At 34.5% G+C, this 15,596-nt stretch overlaps 1 protein-coding gene across 1 annotated transcript in view; it reads left to right on the top strand.

The window, feature by feature from the left end:
• LOC150078109 (protein SSUH2 homolog) overlaps positions 1–15,596 on the top strand; it is a 215,535-nt gene that overhangs the window by 17,146 nt on the left and 182,793 nt on the right. The window lies entirely within an intron of this gene.

The following is a 15,596-nucleotide window of genomic DNA, read 5'->3' as shown; positions in this document are numbered from 1 at the left end:
CAGCTCAGGATAAAGAATTACCTTAATGGACCAAAGTGGTATATCGAGAAAATTGGCCAGATAACATTGAATAACATCTAATATATGCCGAAACCGAAATTCAAAATTTAAGCAAAAGATTTGGTTTAAACGAAAGACGGATACTGTGAGGTTTCATGAATATGAAACGTTACTTTTCGCACTCATATCATTGCTAAATGTTTTAGAGGTATTGCCAATTTCCATGAGTGAATGTGAGAGAGGATTTTCACAAAGTGAATATAATTATTACTCTAACAACAAGGTCATTGCTATCGACATATACTGTGTCAGCATTATTATTTATTAGAATTCTAGGGCCCCTCTAAGACTTTTTAATGCAAGCAAATATGTAAAATCATGTCTTATTCAGGGCCACCATGCAGCCATAGACATAAACAGTAAAAAAAGAAACTGCAATAAGATATATGATGGTAACATGCTTTTACTCTGAAAATCTTTATAAAAACATGTTGAATAATAAATAAAAAATACATATTAAATTAGTTTTATTAATTAGTTTTTTCGAATTTGCTACTTTTGTAATTTGAAATGTCAAATTAGCACTTATGATGCCATTATTTAAAAGTATCACTGGGGAATGGGAATGCATACTGTTTATTGTGAGTGCAATATTATTGAAGTATGATGACTTTATTAATTGTTCCAGTATGCAGCACGTGTGCACCCTAACTGGCATCAATATGTTAATTGCAAACTTAATTCTTGGTCTGAACATGTACTGGCCCCTTAACACATGATGGAATTTTAATTTTTTTATTTGAAATTCCTTTAGATTCCAGACATAGTTCATATAGTGCCTAGGTCATAACTGAAAGGTGAGAAAATACAAAAATATTAAAAAAATAAATCTTTCTATATCACATGCAACATATGAATGTTTGTCATGGAGTAGGGGGGAATTGAAACATGGAGCATTTTACCAAGTTAAGCTTGATGTTTAAATTTTTGACTACAATAAACTCATGTTTATGTGTTGTAATGACATTAAGTTTTAACATACATTAAATATGTTTAAGAAATATAATGCCTAATATACCATCATTCATTATTAAATTCAGTGTTCTTCATGATAAAGCTAAGAATTATATGAGGTATAGCTAGACTTTCTTTACATTGATGGGTTTAAAAATAACAAGTTAAGGCACCTATATTTGCTCACAGGCAACCAAAAAGGCATGGGCCAACCCTGACTTTAGTACTACTAATTTTCAAATACTGAAATATTTTTCGACACCCTGTATTTATATTTATATAGTTACCAGTTAAATATATAGATAATACAGGAAACTATTTTCCTGAGAGTTTTTTTTTGCCTTTTGTTAAACAAAATTAAGTTTCATTATCTTCATTTTTAATATATTTTTTAGGTGTTTATGTTTTAATTTTGTATTTCTTAATGAATTATAGAATGAAAGCTTTTATCAGTAAATGTTTATTGGCTTATATATGAAATGGTAAATGGCATGTGTGTATATGAAAAGATATCAGACTATGTTAAGACATTTATATAGTATGAACCAGAGCTCTAATGCTCAATACGTTCTACGTTGATATCAATATTTGTAAAAGAATAAGAGAAGTTTACCTCAATAGATACATAGAACACTTTCATATGATACTCTCCAGAAATTAAAACAAAAACAATTTAAAAAATCAAAAAACTTACATTACAGTCAAAAAATAATTAAAAATCAATTGAACACAATTAAAAATCAATTTAAATGTAATTAACAATTAAAAGTCAAGTAAAAAATTAATTTAACAAAAAAAAATTGCAAAACGATTTTCCATCCTCCTTTCCTTCCTTAATTTTTTACGTGATTTTTAATTGCATTTAAATTGATTTTTAATTATTTTTGACTGTAATGCAAGTTTTTCGATTTTTTAAATTGTTTTCGTTTTAATTTCTGGAGAGTATCATATGGAAGTGGTTTTTTTTTGGCTGATGCTATATAAGCTTGCTCTCTTGCATTATATGCCTCAACTAATGCTAATGGGTTTTACATATCATATTGAGGTAAACTTCTTTTATTCTTTTACAAATGTTGAGACATTTAAAAAAATTGCATGTTTATTTAACTCCCTATAATGAAGTGCATTGAAATCTTAATGTTTCAGGAAGAGACAAACATTTTTACCCTTTTTTTTTTTTTTTTTGGTATTTATTATAATCTGACACTGTCAAAAAAATTTTAAAATTTCACCCTTTCTTCAGTGTAAGTAGTTCCATTTACATATTTGCCAACACTCCAGATTTACAACAAATTCTGTCTTTCTAACTCATTTTGAGGTCTCACCATCATAGTGGTTTGTCCTCTGTCTTTCTCACAATAAAAAAAAAGCCAATTATGGCTAAATAATTGGCCATAGACTTTCTGTTTGGTTTCATACAAATTGGCTAACACTGCATAGTTAACAAACTGGCTGTCTGTCAGGTGATCTAGTCTACATTACATGAAATGTATGGAATGAGAAAAACAGCATGCCTTGTTCTCTGTGTTGCATGTAGCATTTCCCATGGTATGTGTTCATGCAGTGGCGGATTTAACACTTGAGAGGCCCCAGGCGCAATTCAGTTTTGAGGCCCCCCTCTAAATATTTTCGGTACCACTACAGTGTGCATTCTACGCCCATGTTTTTACTATAGCACTCGCTCTAGATTTGATGTTGCAGTTTTAATCATTTTGGTTGCGCAATTCTTTCATACATATTTTAACTAATGTTTAAATGAAAAAATGACACAACTACCATCCCTCTCAAATCTAACATTAATACATAAAATCTAGCATTAATGATAATATGTATTCTACTTGAGATTCACTTAGTTTGCATAGATATTTCATATAATATGTGGGGATATTCGCATAAGAGTTTACTAACTTCTCATATTAAATTATAGTTTTATTCAGTAACGGTAATAAAGATGAGTGTAAAAGTTTAAAATGAAACAACTTTATTTATTTATTTTTTTTTTGAGACCTGAGATTTGAGGCCCCCTCGATTTAACACAGGCGCGCCTCGTGCACCTGTGCAGAAATCCGCCACTGTGTTCATGCATGCACAATGTGTGCATAGCTAATTAACATTGTCCTTCAATAATATGCCAGAGCAATATAAAGTATTATTGCAGAAGATCTGCACAAGATTTTTCCATGTATTATAAAATATAAAAAAAAAGGTAATACATTTGCTTTTTTGTGTATATATATATATGAGTTTTCGCTTTCAAGTTGTTGGAAAACATGTCTGTAATCAGATATTTACAAACAAATAAGCATAATAAAAATGTGCATAGAAGGAAATTCCAAAATTGTTGTAGCATTTCATAGTGACAAAGATGTTGTGATACATGCTAAATGTTTATTCGTATGTTTATCATAGAACATAATCTTCCTCTCAAGTGTGCTAATCATGCAGCTACAGGTTTTCTAATAGTGAAATAGCAAAAACATATATAATTATGTTTAGGCTAAACGTGATTTTCCTTTTACAAAACCATGCTATGTTTCCTTCAGAATTCCATTTCTATCTAAATGAGCCTGTATTGCACTCTTTATTATTGCCTCCATAATTTTCTCTAACACTGAAGTCAGATTGGCAGTTGGAAGTTGCCCTCTGCTCTTAGAACTGCCTTTGTGTATTGGTGACACATTGGCTTTTCTCCGATACAAGGGAACCTCTCCTGAGTCCAGTGATGCTCTTATAATTATCCTTAATGGTTCTAGACTCTTGCTGCCTCCCTCAAATTTGCTGGGTATTTGCCATCAGCACCAGCCTTACTCGTCTTTAGGCTCAAAAGTTTTTGTAGTATATAATGTTCTGAAATTTCAGTATTGCTAATTTCATGCTTTCCGGCTTCATTCACACAGTTTTCCTCAGTCTGTTAGTATCGATGCAAAATACTTGTTCAATTCATCTGCAACATTAGCTGGGATATCTAAGATTTTCCCTGTACCTATTACACAAGAATCTGATCTGATTTGTATTCCCTTCTTTATATTCATATATATAAAAAACTCCACATCCCCATTCTTTGTAGCATTTCCTCATAATCTGCCTTTGCCAACCTAATGTTTTCAGTAGTACTAACCAGCACTATCAGGGGCATTTAAGATCAGCTTGTAGATGTTGTAGGCTTCAGTACTCTTTATTGTTCATAAACTTTTCCATTCCATTTTTTTCTGCTCTATTAAACTGGCTAGCTCACTATTCATCCATCTTGGAATCCTTCTCATGTTGTATTTCCTTAATGGTATATATACATTCAAGGCTTCTGTGACCATACCTTTAAAGGTATACCTAATTCTAATGTATTCACACTCTGTGAGATATCTCCCCAGTTTTATAGGGGCCACATAGCACCTTAAGCTGTCATAATCTTCTTTCCTGAAATTAAAATTCATTCCTTTGCTTTTAACAGCTGCTACCTCCTCCCTCCTCATCATCTCACTTGGAACTCTGTGATCACTCCCTACTAATGGTTCCTGTACTGTCAGCCCTATGATGTCTTGGTTCATGGGTGATGAACAGACCTAGAATATTCCTGTTCCTAGTACTTTCCCTAATGAGCCAATACATATAACAATCATCTAGTTGATTTTAAATTTTTGTTCTCCATAGTGAGTTTCCCTCTTACGTACTCGAATCAATTCACACTCACACTTGCCCAATCGATTCAATTCACCCATGTCATTTGCATGTAGAGGCACTTATCATTATCTTCACAACCTTCTGGTCTGTAGATTACTCTCACTTTCATTATACTTTTGTTTCCAACTAACTCACATCACACATTCTATACTAGCATACATAACTGCTGAATCTGGGAAAGCTTTTCCCCAACCTTTCCACCCCTTCTATCTTCCCCATCCTTCCTAAATAAATTGTACATACCATAGTGAAATTCATCATTCAGTTTCCAAGTGACACAATGTTTCCATTAGACCTATTATGTCAGCATTAGTTATCCTAACCAGACATTCGAAGTCACTCATTTTATTGACAACACTCCTGACATTGCTGTATACACAATTAAGACTAAGTTCTTATATAGTTTACTATCCTGACACACCTATTGAAGTTATTTAAGCTTGTTTCCATAGCATTAGCTTCCTGCTCATTTGAAAGTCACTACCCTCAGGAAATATTGCCAATATCAGCTGTTGTGGCAACAAAAAAGAACTCTTGAGATACATGCAATTATTACTTTTACCCATATCATCTGTTAAATGTGTATACTCCCTCAAGTCCTAACTTAATCCACAAGGCTTTCAGCATATAGTCCCTCCTGCTATGCTTGGGTAGAATTGCAGACACGTGCACATTCAGACCTAACACTTGCTGAAAAATTCCACAAAGAAATTTTTCAGCATTGTCTTATGTTTATCAACAAATCATCAGTTCATTTGTGCTTAATATCATTATTCCCCATATGAATAATAATGCCTGCTTTACTTCCTTAATATTTGAGAATATGTTGGTGATGTTATTATTTGTTGCTCCTGGAAGGCATCCTGGTTCCACCTATCCTTATTGCAAAAAATGTTAACCATTTTCATATGAATGTAGAAGAAGAAAAAAAAAAAGCTGTCATTATTGGCAAAATATGCACAGAAGGGAAAGATAAGTGATGGTTCTGAAAAATGTGCCATTTGTAACTGCTACTGATGGCAGTAATCAAAGTGCCATCACTGACACTTCATAATAAAAGAAAAAAACCTTCAAATCTAAAACAATCTGCTGTCAGTGCTTGTGTTGAAAGGTTATTCTACAGGGTAAAAACATTGGGCACTTCTTCTAAACAATTTGAAATATTATCCTTTTAGAAAAAAAATGACTGACACTTTTTGTTAACCCTGAGCCTATAATTCAGGGTCTATGAGACCCCCATCCCCCAGATAATATTTCAGCACTTTTTGTGCTCTTCATCTACTCCTTCTAAATGGCTGAAACTTCTAATAGCTGTTTTCGAAAATGTTTTCTTTGATTTCTCTACTGAAATTTCTACATATCTGTGTTAGTTATCACAAAATAGGAAAAATTCAGGAATTAAGTTAAACCTTATTATATGCATGTACTGAGCAGCATCTGTCACTTACAATTATTGATAGTGAGCTGTCTTTACTGATGATTGCTTTCCTCCAATTGGTAATGCTCTCTGGCTTTGTGACATTGAAATATTGTCTGGAATCAAACTGTTGATGATAGTGTTTCACACTTCATGCAGTGGATGCTCTTATTGATAGGCTGGTGTCCAATTATATGTGTTTGTTGAAGTGCATATAAAAATAGATTTTTCAGTTATATTTATAAAGGAATCAAAACAAAGGTGGCATCAAAAAAGTGAATGATCTGAATATTAAAATAAAATGTACACATGTGGTATCGAAGTGACCACACATACTTGCAGGAAGAACAATCTTTTTTGCAACTGCAAATGGGTTAATAATACTCCTGGTATGGTAGACCTAGAAATGGAATAGCAAGGCTGAGCACTTAGTAATAGTAATACTAATAGAGGCATGTGGTGCAAGAAAGCAAGCGTATTAGCTTATGTAGCATCAGCCAAAAAAAAAAACCAATTTCATACATCCATTCCCTCAGAAAGTTTGTCCAGTTCCTCCTTGAATTTATTTAAGCTATAAACTTCCACAACAACAGATAGAAGTTTGTTCCAGATTTTAACCACCTGCTAGCTAAAGGCAAATTTCCACACATCTATTCTACAACTGTCTTTCCTCAGTTTTAATTTATGCCCCCTTAGGTTCATAATCTGAGCTAGCAGAAGAATCCCAGCAGAATTCAGGGTGCTCAACCCATTCAAGGCCTTATACACTTTAATCAGATCACCTCCCAGGTGCCTAGTCTCCAGCCACTGCAATTTGCAGAACTCAAGTCTGTCTTGGTAAGAGAACCCCCCTTCATTCCCCTCACCAATCTTGTTGTCCTTCTCTGTACACGTTCAAGCAAATCTACATCCTTCCTAAAATGAGGCCTTCAGACCTGTATGCAGTACTCAAGGTGTGGCCTGACCATTGCCTTATACAAAGGGATAATCACCTCCTTTTCCCCTGCTAGTCAAATTCCTGTATATCATTGATTGTTGTTGTTATTAGGTTTTTAGGAGCATTAGCAACTAAGGCCATATTGCTCCGAGAATATGCGGTGGTCATTCCTTGACCTTTTCGCATCCTCCGTATTTGGTGGTGACGGGCTCGAACCCCGGTCTAATCAAGAAGCGTGTGCTACGCACTGCTGCTCCTTCCCACCTGGCTACGGAGGTGCTTATATATCATTGACAAAACCCCATGACCTGCTCTGGCAACCTGTCTGCATTGCTCAGAAAACTTCATATCTTACTACACAATTATTCCCAGGTTTTTTTCAATTTCTACCAACCTAAGTGTAGTACCACACAGTTGGTACGTTCTCTGGGGTTACTTTTACCCATATGCAGTACTTTTCATTTGTCAATGTTAAACTTCAGTTGCCACTTCTCAGCCCATCTGCCCAAATTTTCTACATCCTGTTGCAGTAGAACACTGTCATTACTGGCATTAACAACCCTGCCAACCTTTGTATCATCTGCAAACTTCGACACTAAGCCTGATATACATGTGCATATATCTTAATATAGCCATATCTTAATATAACCATACTTTAATAACAACCTCTGGTAGATTCCTATACTAAAATTGATAGAACTAATGCTCAAAACATGTATTGCTTCATGTATATCTTCAATAATAGCAAGAAGTAAATAAAATAAATAAATAAATTTCCTTTATTCTTTAGATGGCTGAGGCCAGAAAGGTTTACAAATTCACTGTGACTGCATACATATTAAATTATTAATATCATTTATAAATATACAAAACAACAGTGGGCTCAACACCGAACCACTATCTGTCTTCTCCCACTCAACCATCCTTTTATCCATTGTAGCAACTTAATACCATTATGCTCCAATTTGTACAGTAGTCTTCCTGAAATCCAAGTATATGATATCAAAATTATTTTTTGCATCCAGTTCCTTTGTAATCACATTCAGATTTGTCAGACAAGACTTTCCTTTAACAAACCCATGCTGCATCTGAATTATTGCTGCAGTCTTGTATAGATGATCCTGCAATGCATCTTTAACCAGTGACTCCATTATTTTACCCGGAACAGAAGTTAAACCAACTGGTCTGTAATTACTTGTGTCACCCTTCAATCCCCCTTTGTGAATTAGGGATACATTTGCACATATTCAGTCGTGGGGACTTCCCCTGAGTCCAAGGATGGTCTCATAATTATGGCTAAGGGTTTGCTTAGTTCCTTTGCTGCCTCCTTTAATATAACTCGATTGATCCCATCCACCCCAGGTGCCTTTCTTATGTTTAACTTCACCAATCTCTCTTCCACTTTGCTCTCAGTTATTACAAAATCATTAAGCACCCTGTTACAGTTTGATCAACTTCTGGCATTTTCCTCCCTTAATAACTCCTCATGTGTGAATGTAGATTCAAAATACTCATTCAGTTTGTTAGCTATCTGATCAGGGTCATCAACAGTTGAACCATTGATATCAAGTGGACCATCCCCTTCATCTTAGAGTCCGTGCTGTTTTTCTTAGCATCCTTTGCCAAAGGATGCTAAGAAAAACAGACTAGCAGACGATTACAGACTAGCTTATATTTGCCATAGGCTTCTGTGTCACCTGATAATTTATATGCATCCCATGCATTTTTCTGCTCTGCCACGGTCTCATTAGTTCATTTGACATCCATTTAGGCCTGAACCTTGAACAATAATTTTTAATCGGAATGAACAGTGTAGTAGCTTCCATGATTAATTCCTTGAATGCTGCCCATTTACAATTTGCTGTTGGTAACATCATCAGTTGGTCCCACTGTACAGAATTTAAAAATTGTCTGAGACCACTGTAATCACCTTTACTGAAGCAGAAACCTTTCCCTTTACCCCCTGATGGTAATTATATCTTTAAGTAACTAAGACAGCCCATGTATTTATTTGTTTCATGATGACTGCCATCAGTCCCTGAAACTCCCGACACCCTTTGCTCCAGGCCGCTTCTTATTCTAATAGAAGTAGTGCAATAATCACCTTCACCTATGCCAGCAGCTACTTTTATACGTTTAGTCTGTGAATCCCCCAAGCTAACAGTTTTCTGACCCACCTAACTCTGCCTCGATAGCATCAGCAAACACTCTTGCACCCTTTCTATTTAAGTGTATCCCATCCCTGTAGAAGCAGTCTCTCCTGTTAACAAGCACAGACCAGGCTGAAAAAAATTCTATCCCATGAATTTTTCATGGGGTAGAATTTTTTACAAAGGCTGGGCAGAATTGTAGACACTTTCAAATTCAACCCTAATTCCCGGCTTTTTTTCAACAGTGACCGGTACTTGTTAAGTAATTCTGCCGGTCTCCTACTCTTAAAATGTCATTGGTGCCATCGTGTACAACAATATCACCCTTTGTGCCCTAAAAAGATATCTGCTCTACGACATCATAAACTTTTGCCCCTGGCAGACATACCCTGGTCCTATTCCATTTATCCTTTTTACACAATATATTACCCATCTCCCTGACAACAGAGTCACCAACAATAACTAACTCCTGTGGGACCAGTGCATTCTGCCTTGGAGATTGCTGCTGTGTTGCCTGATGCAAAGAGTAAGCTCTGGCATTAAGTTGGGCAGCCAAGAGCTTGATGGGTCCCTCATATTAATTTCTTTGAGGGCATCTACCCTACACCTCAAGCTCTCATAGATGCTCATCAGAATGGTGAGTTGATGCCTAATTTCTAGACACTCTCTGCACCTAGCACACACACACACACAAAGACATTCTCCTTGGCTAGATCATATTCTGTTCCAGAGAGTTTGGCAAACATTTCACAAGTTGCACATTTCTTTAGGCTGTGATGCATTGGAGAATCGTGCCCCTCAGTTCTCCCCTGAGTCACAGCACTCCTGCCACTTTGTGTCCGTTGCTTTATTGCCCTAGTCTGGGGCATAATATTTAAAATTAATAAGATCAATAAATTTAATTAATTAATCATCAATACTGCACTACCCAATAGAATCCTAAATGCAGTGATGCATATTACACTATATAATTTTAAGTTAGAGCTACCTATTTACTACAATTAAAAATTTGAATTCCTACCACTCTTTATACAAAAACAATGGCTGCAAGATTCGAACGAAAAATGGTTATACGTATATTAAGTAGTAACTTACAAAAACTCTGTCTAAATGAAAAATAACCACCGTAACTAGAACTATAAGGCTACTTATAAAGTACAATATAAAATAACAATTAGATAAATAAAATGGCAAACACTTATTGGTTTTTTGGAGCCTGTAATTCACATCTGTAATTTTTAAAGGCTGTCCTTGTCTTTCATTAATTTGTATGCTGAAAATGGGGCTGTATGCCTTTCTTCGAAAGTGAATGAATATTTAGTAGACATTTACTGCTATCTAGAAAGAAGTACTAAAAGGAAAGATACATTTAAACAGTTTCGATTAATGCATGATACTGAAGTTTTTATAGCATGTGTAAACAGCTTGGCAACCAGGCATCTCAGAGGTGACCTGATTGAGGTTTATAAGGCTCTGAGAGGGATTAGTAAAATTAATGAAGGTGGAATTCTCACTGTTATAAACAATTCCAGAACTAGGGGTTATAAATTTAAATTACACAGCTTGAGGTGTTGATAGATTGTAGGAAGTTTTCTTTTAGCCAATGAGTTGTTGATAGCTGGTACAAGTTGCCTTCACAGATGAAGCTGGCAGTTTGAATAAATTCATAGGCTTACTGGATAATTTCTGTTTTCTTATCTGCTTGGTTGTTTTTTTTGCCAGTGCAGCAAACACTTGTGGCTTCTATGCACTATATGGAAAACTATTATTATTACTTACCATTACACATGTGCCTCAAAAACTTGTTATCCTCACTGATGCCAAAAGTCTGTTCCTGTTTCTCTCTTTTGGCTTGAATAAAGCAACTTCCTTATCTGTTTTAAATGCTGAAATAGCACAATTTTCATCGATTAGCAATGCATCATTTTCAAATTTGAAATTTTTTGTGGACAAGTTTCCAATACCAGCCATGGTTCTGTGGGTAGTGTGTGCAGTCACAAGTAAGGAGATTGTGGGTTCAAACCCATACAATGTCACAAAAAATGTATGGCCAATAGTGACTGTGGAATTAAATCCAATTGCCATTAATAATTTAATATGTATGCAGTCACGGTGAATTTGTAAACCTTTCTGGCCTCAGCCATCTAGAGAATAAAGGAAATTTATTTATTTATTTATTTTATTTACTTCTTGCTATTATTGAAGATATAAATGAAGCAATACATGTTTTGAGCATTAGTTCTATCAATTTTAGTATAGGAATCTACCAGAGGTTGTTATTAAAGTATGGTTATATTAAGATATGGCTATATTAAGATATATGCACATGTTTTCAGTTGAATTTAATTTCAAGTCTGCAGTCTATGTTTTAAAAAATAACCAGCTTTATTCCTAATTATAGTTACCAGATCTTCAGCTTTTCAAACGTGAAAATGTATAGTTAAGGTTGCATTATAGTTTTGGTTTAAATATACATATTTCATCCCTACTGAAATCAAACTACTGCAATTTGATGTACAAGTGTATATATATATATATATATATATTTTTTTTTTTGTACATTATGAAGCAGATTTATGTAATAAAAGTTTTTCTTTTAAAATGAAGAAGGTAAGTACATTACAACTTATGCATTTTGTTAAAATTAATATTTATAGACTTAACCATGTTTACTGGTAGAAGTTTGCAATGTTACAAATTTATAGACTTAAGCATATACATAGGCATTACTTGATAGTCACTGCCATTTTCCATATTTTTGTGACATCAGTTAAAATTGTTCTGCTGGATTAGAGTTATTATATAACCCTAATGGATCAATATGAACAGTATGTTCTGCTTGTTTATGCATTATTTATTGACGTTGTACAGGTTACCCCCGCTTAACGCTGATAATTCGTTCCGGAAAAACAGAGCGCTAAGTGAATCCGCGCTAAGCGAGCGGTCGAATTCCCATAAGGTAACATATGTATTTGTGAGTTGCGGTCGGTGCCATAGGATATTTCCTAATCAACAATAAACGGTAGTGAAAAGATGCACAAATGTCGGTCAAAATATTTAATATTCAAATATTTGTACATATAAAATATTCGGCATTACACACGTATATAATTATGTGGTAACTACTTACGTATCAAAAGTAAACTTAAAATTCCAATTAAAATAATGAATTTAATTGATTTAATTTAATTGATGAATTTAATCATGAAAAATGTGTGGATTTTGGGTTGAACTTTGGCCCTCTTCCAAATAAACTAAAAGGGGTATTAATTTTAAATCCCCCGCAGCGTTACCACCCAACAATAAAGTCAACCGATCCTTCGCCGCTTTGAAACCTAGCATGTTTTTTCTTCTTTCAATATGAAACTTCTTTTAGGCATTCGTTTCCACAAAAGTCCTGCTTCATCTATGTTAAAAACTTGTTGAGAAGTACGTATAACACATAATACCCCCTCTTCAATAATTTTAACATGTTCTTTTTTTAAAGTTTCGGCTCCTTGATCTGCACTAGCGGCTTTTCCCTGGATTTTAAATCTATTCAACCAGCCCTTACCAGTTTTAAATGGTTCCACATTTTTTTAGGCGAGAAGTTGTTATTGACCGGAATCAATTCGCTTCAAAACGTCTAATTTAATTTTCAAATTCAGTCTTTTTCTTACATTTATAGTCTTCGTACTGCGCCCATGTTGCTTTTTCATTCCTGTCGGTCATTATTAGCTCTTCGAAAATGTAACTGCGTTGGTTGCATTAATTAATTATGATACAATGTTCAAGTAAACTGTCAATTACGCACAATGTCTAATACTGTACTGAGTGATGATTAGTCTTTGGATAAATGCATATAACGCAATATTACAAGCAATATACTTGATAATTTTTTAAAATGTTGATCTCGGAACTACGTAACAAGTCACTGTACTGCATTAAATTAGCGTGTGAGAAAATTTTACTGAGCGTGGGAAAATTTCGCAAATCGGCGTGGGAAACGTTTTAATGTTGTTTTGCTATTCATTTTCAAGCCATCGGCTCCATCAAATGAAACGATTTCGTTAAATATGCCAAAAATGAATCTGTAAAAGAGCGTTATAATGATCTGTGACAGATCACTATAACGCTCTGGACGAAAAACTAGGGTTTTTCGTCCAGCCAACAGGCAAATTGACCACAGAACACACACACAATTGACAGGCATAAATATGCAGTGTAATATGGCTAAGTCGTTGATGCATCCAAAATCTTACACCAGACAATATACGATGCTTCGTGGCCTTAGTTGCCTCATGAAAATTTGAAACAGCCCAACTCTGCACAGTTTTGACTGTAATGCTTCATTCTACTTTCTTTTCAGCATGTTGATATGGATTTTCTTTGGCTACTGGCGAACATAGTTTGTACATTACATTTTTTTCTATTTGAGATGTCATAGGCCACCAATTTTTTCCCATCTTTGAATACATAGTCATCAATTTCACATGACAATTCATAACTGTTTTGTGTTCTAATACCACATATCTTTCATGTGCAAATCGCTAGCCTCTTTGGGTTTAGTCAGAAACACATATATCTTACACTGACTTGTGCATGTTTAAACGTTAGGTATTCTTCCTTGAAAAATGACAAAATGGCATGCGTTGCATCAGTGATAACGTCCACTTTTTTGTTTCAGAGGAATTATTATTAATAATAATAATAATGCACCTTGTACCTAGCCATGAGGTGCAAGGAAGCCTGAGGCTTATGCTGCAACAGGCAAAAAAAAAAAAAAAAAAAAAAAAAAAATTCTGAATTACCCTGAGAGAGAGAGAGAGAGAGAGTATTTTATCAATGTAGTCATATATTGCAAGGAAGCCACTGGTTTTTGTTTCATGGCCAAAAAAGAAAAAAAAAAAAGGAGTTATATCAGTATTAAAATTAGAAAGTTACTTATCAATCCCCAACATATTTGCTAATCGATAATAAAACAACTTTCATATTTTTTAACATAATGATTTTTTAAATCTATAAAATGTTTCTCCGAGTGAACAACAGATGAGGTGACAACCCTACGTCTCAAACTCTGATAGCGGAAGAGTACCTTGCTTGCATGCGCAGCATAAAACATGCTTCGAACTAAGCAGCTAATCATCCTCTGCCTTTTTCAACGTTTGTGTACTAAAAACGTGAGTCAGAGTATTAGTGATAACCATTAATTTGACTGAATTACAACTGAAAATAGTGCAAGAATTTTTAAATCAAAATTTAGTCCAGAATAAATATTATGAATGAACTGTTTTCATAAATTATTTCTGTGAAAGTAAGTTAAATAAATATCTTTCTCACAGGAGGCTGTCATCGTTTATTATTTAAAAGCCCTTCGAAATTTTCCATGCGAAGGAGAACTTAGTGTTTTCTGTAGTTCTTTAAACATAGTTTACGCAACATAAGCCATCTGGCGACTACTCTACAAACATATCTCGTGCGCACATCTGCTAAGCATCAGTCTGGAGGGTACTCGCTTGTCTAAACTATACACTTTCAGCATGCAGAAGCGTGAAAACTAGTGCTTTTTCCCTCTGTTCGTGCTCTTTATCGTTTGTTTAATGATGGTGTGTGTTCAGTTAGGGGTGCTTTTTTTTTTTTTTTTAACCAATGTTGGTTTTATGCATGTCGGCCTGATGCTAATTGAACAGTATTAAAGCAACACATTCCTTTTATGCTATTAAAAAGCTTAAGAATTCCATACTCAACAACTGTTTTGCAAAGGGATAACAAATGTTTTTCTCTGTGAAGGTCGTGATCTGAATCATATGAAACAAGTTTCGTTTTTTAGCGATCTGCTTACTTCATTTGTTTTGCATGCAGTGTGCATTTATTACTGATTGCACGATATTATTTTTTGTCCTAGAACTTTATTGTTATCCAATTTTTTTGAAATAAAATCGGTATTTTATTTCAAAAAATAAAACTATCGAAATAAAATATCAATTTTCTTTCAAAAAATAAAATATCGATCTTATTTAAAAAAAAAAAAAATGTTTTCAGTTTTGAACCAACTGATGTCTTCATCCTGCTGTCGAGCAGTCAACAAAGTGTCACAGATAAAAAGTAGCGTTTATCCGTTTTTGAAAGCATACTGTACAGTAAAGCCAGTAATGGAGTAAGGTTCGTCACGTTAAGCAATAAAATAATTATTTTATTTTATTGCTTATTTTTTAAAAATTACTATCATTTTGCGCGTGTGAGGGAGAGATCACAAAGAAGCAATTATTTAGAGATCTTTGGTGTATTATGCCACCAGAAGTGTATGCACGGACTTGGGCGTAATGAGGTATAAAAATCCTTAATAATTTACGGGGGAAGGGGCGAAACTATAAATTCTGAGCTTCCTTCCCCGATTTCCGAACTGCCCCACGTGATCGTT

Source organism: Mastigoproctus giganteus, chromosome 11 (genome assembly GCF_048544385.1).
Source record: "Mastigoproctus giganteus isolate SK-2022 chromosome 11, ASM4854438v1, whole genome shotgun sequence".
Taxonomy (NCBI): domain Eukaryota; kingdom Metazoa; phylum Arthropoda; class Arachnida; order Uropygi; family Thelyphonidae; genus Mastigoproctus; species Mastigoproctus giganteus.
This window is presented reverse-complemented; position numbering and strand designations above follow the sequence as displayed.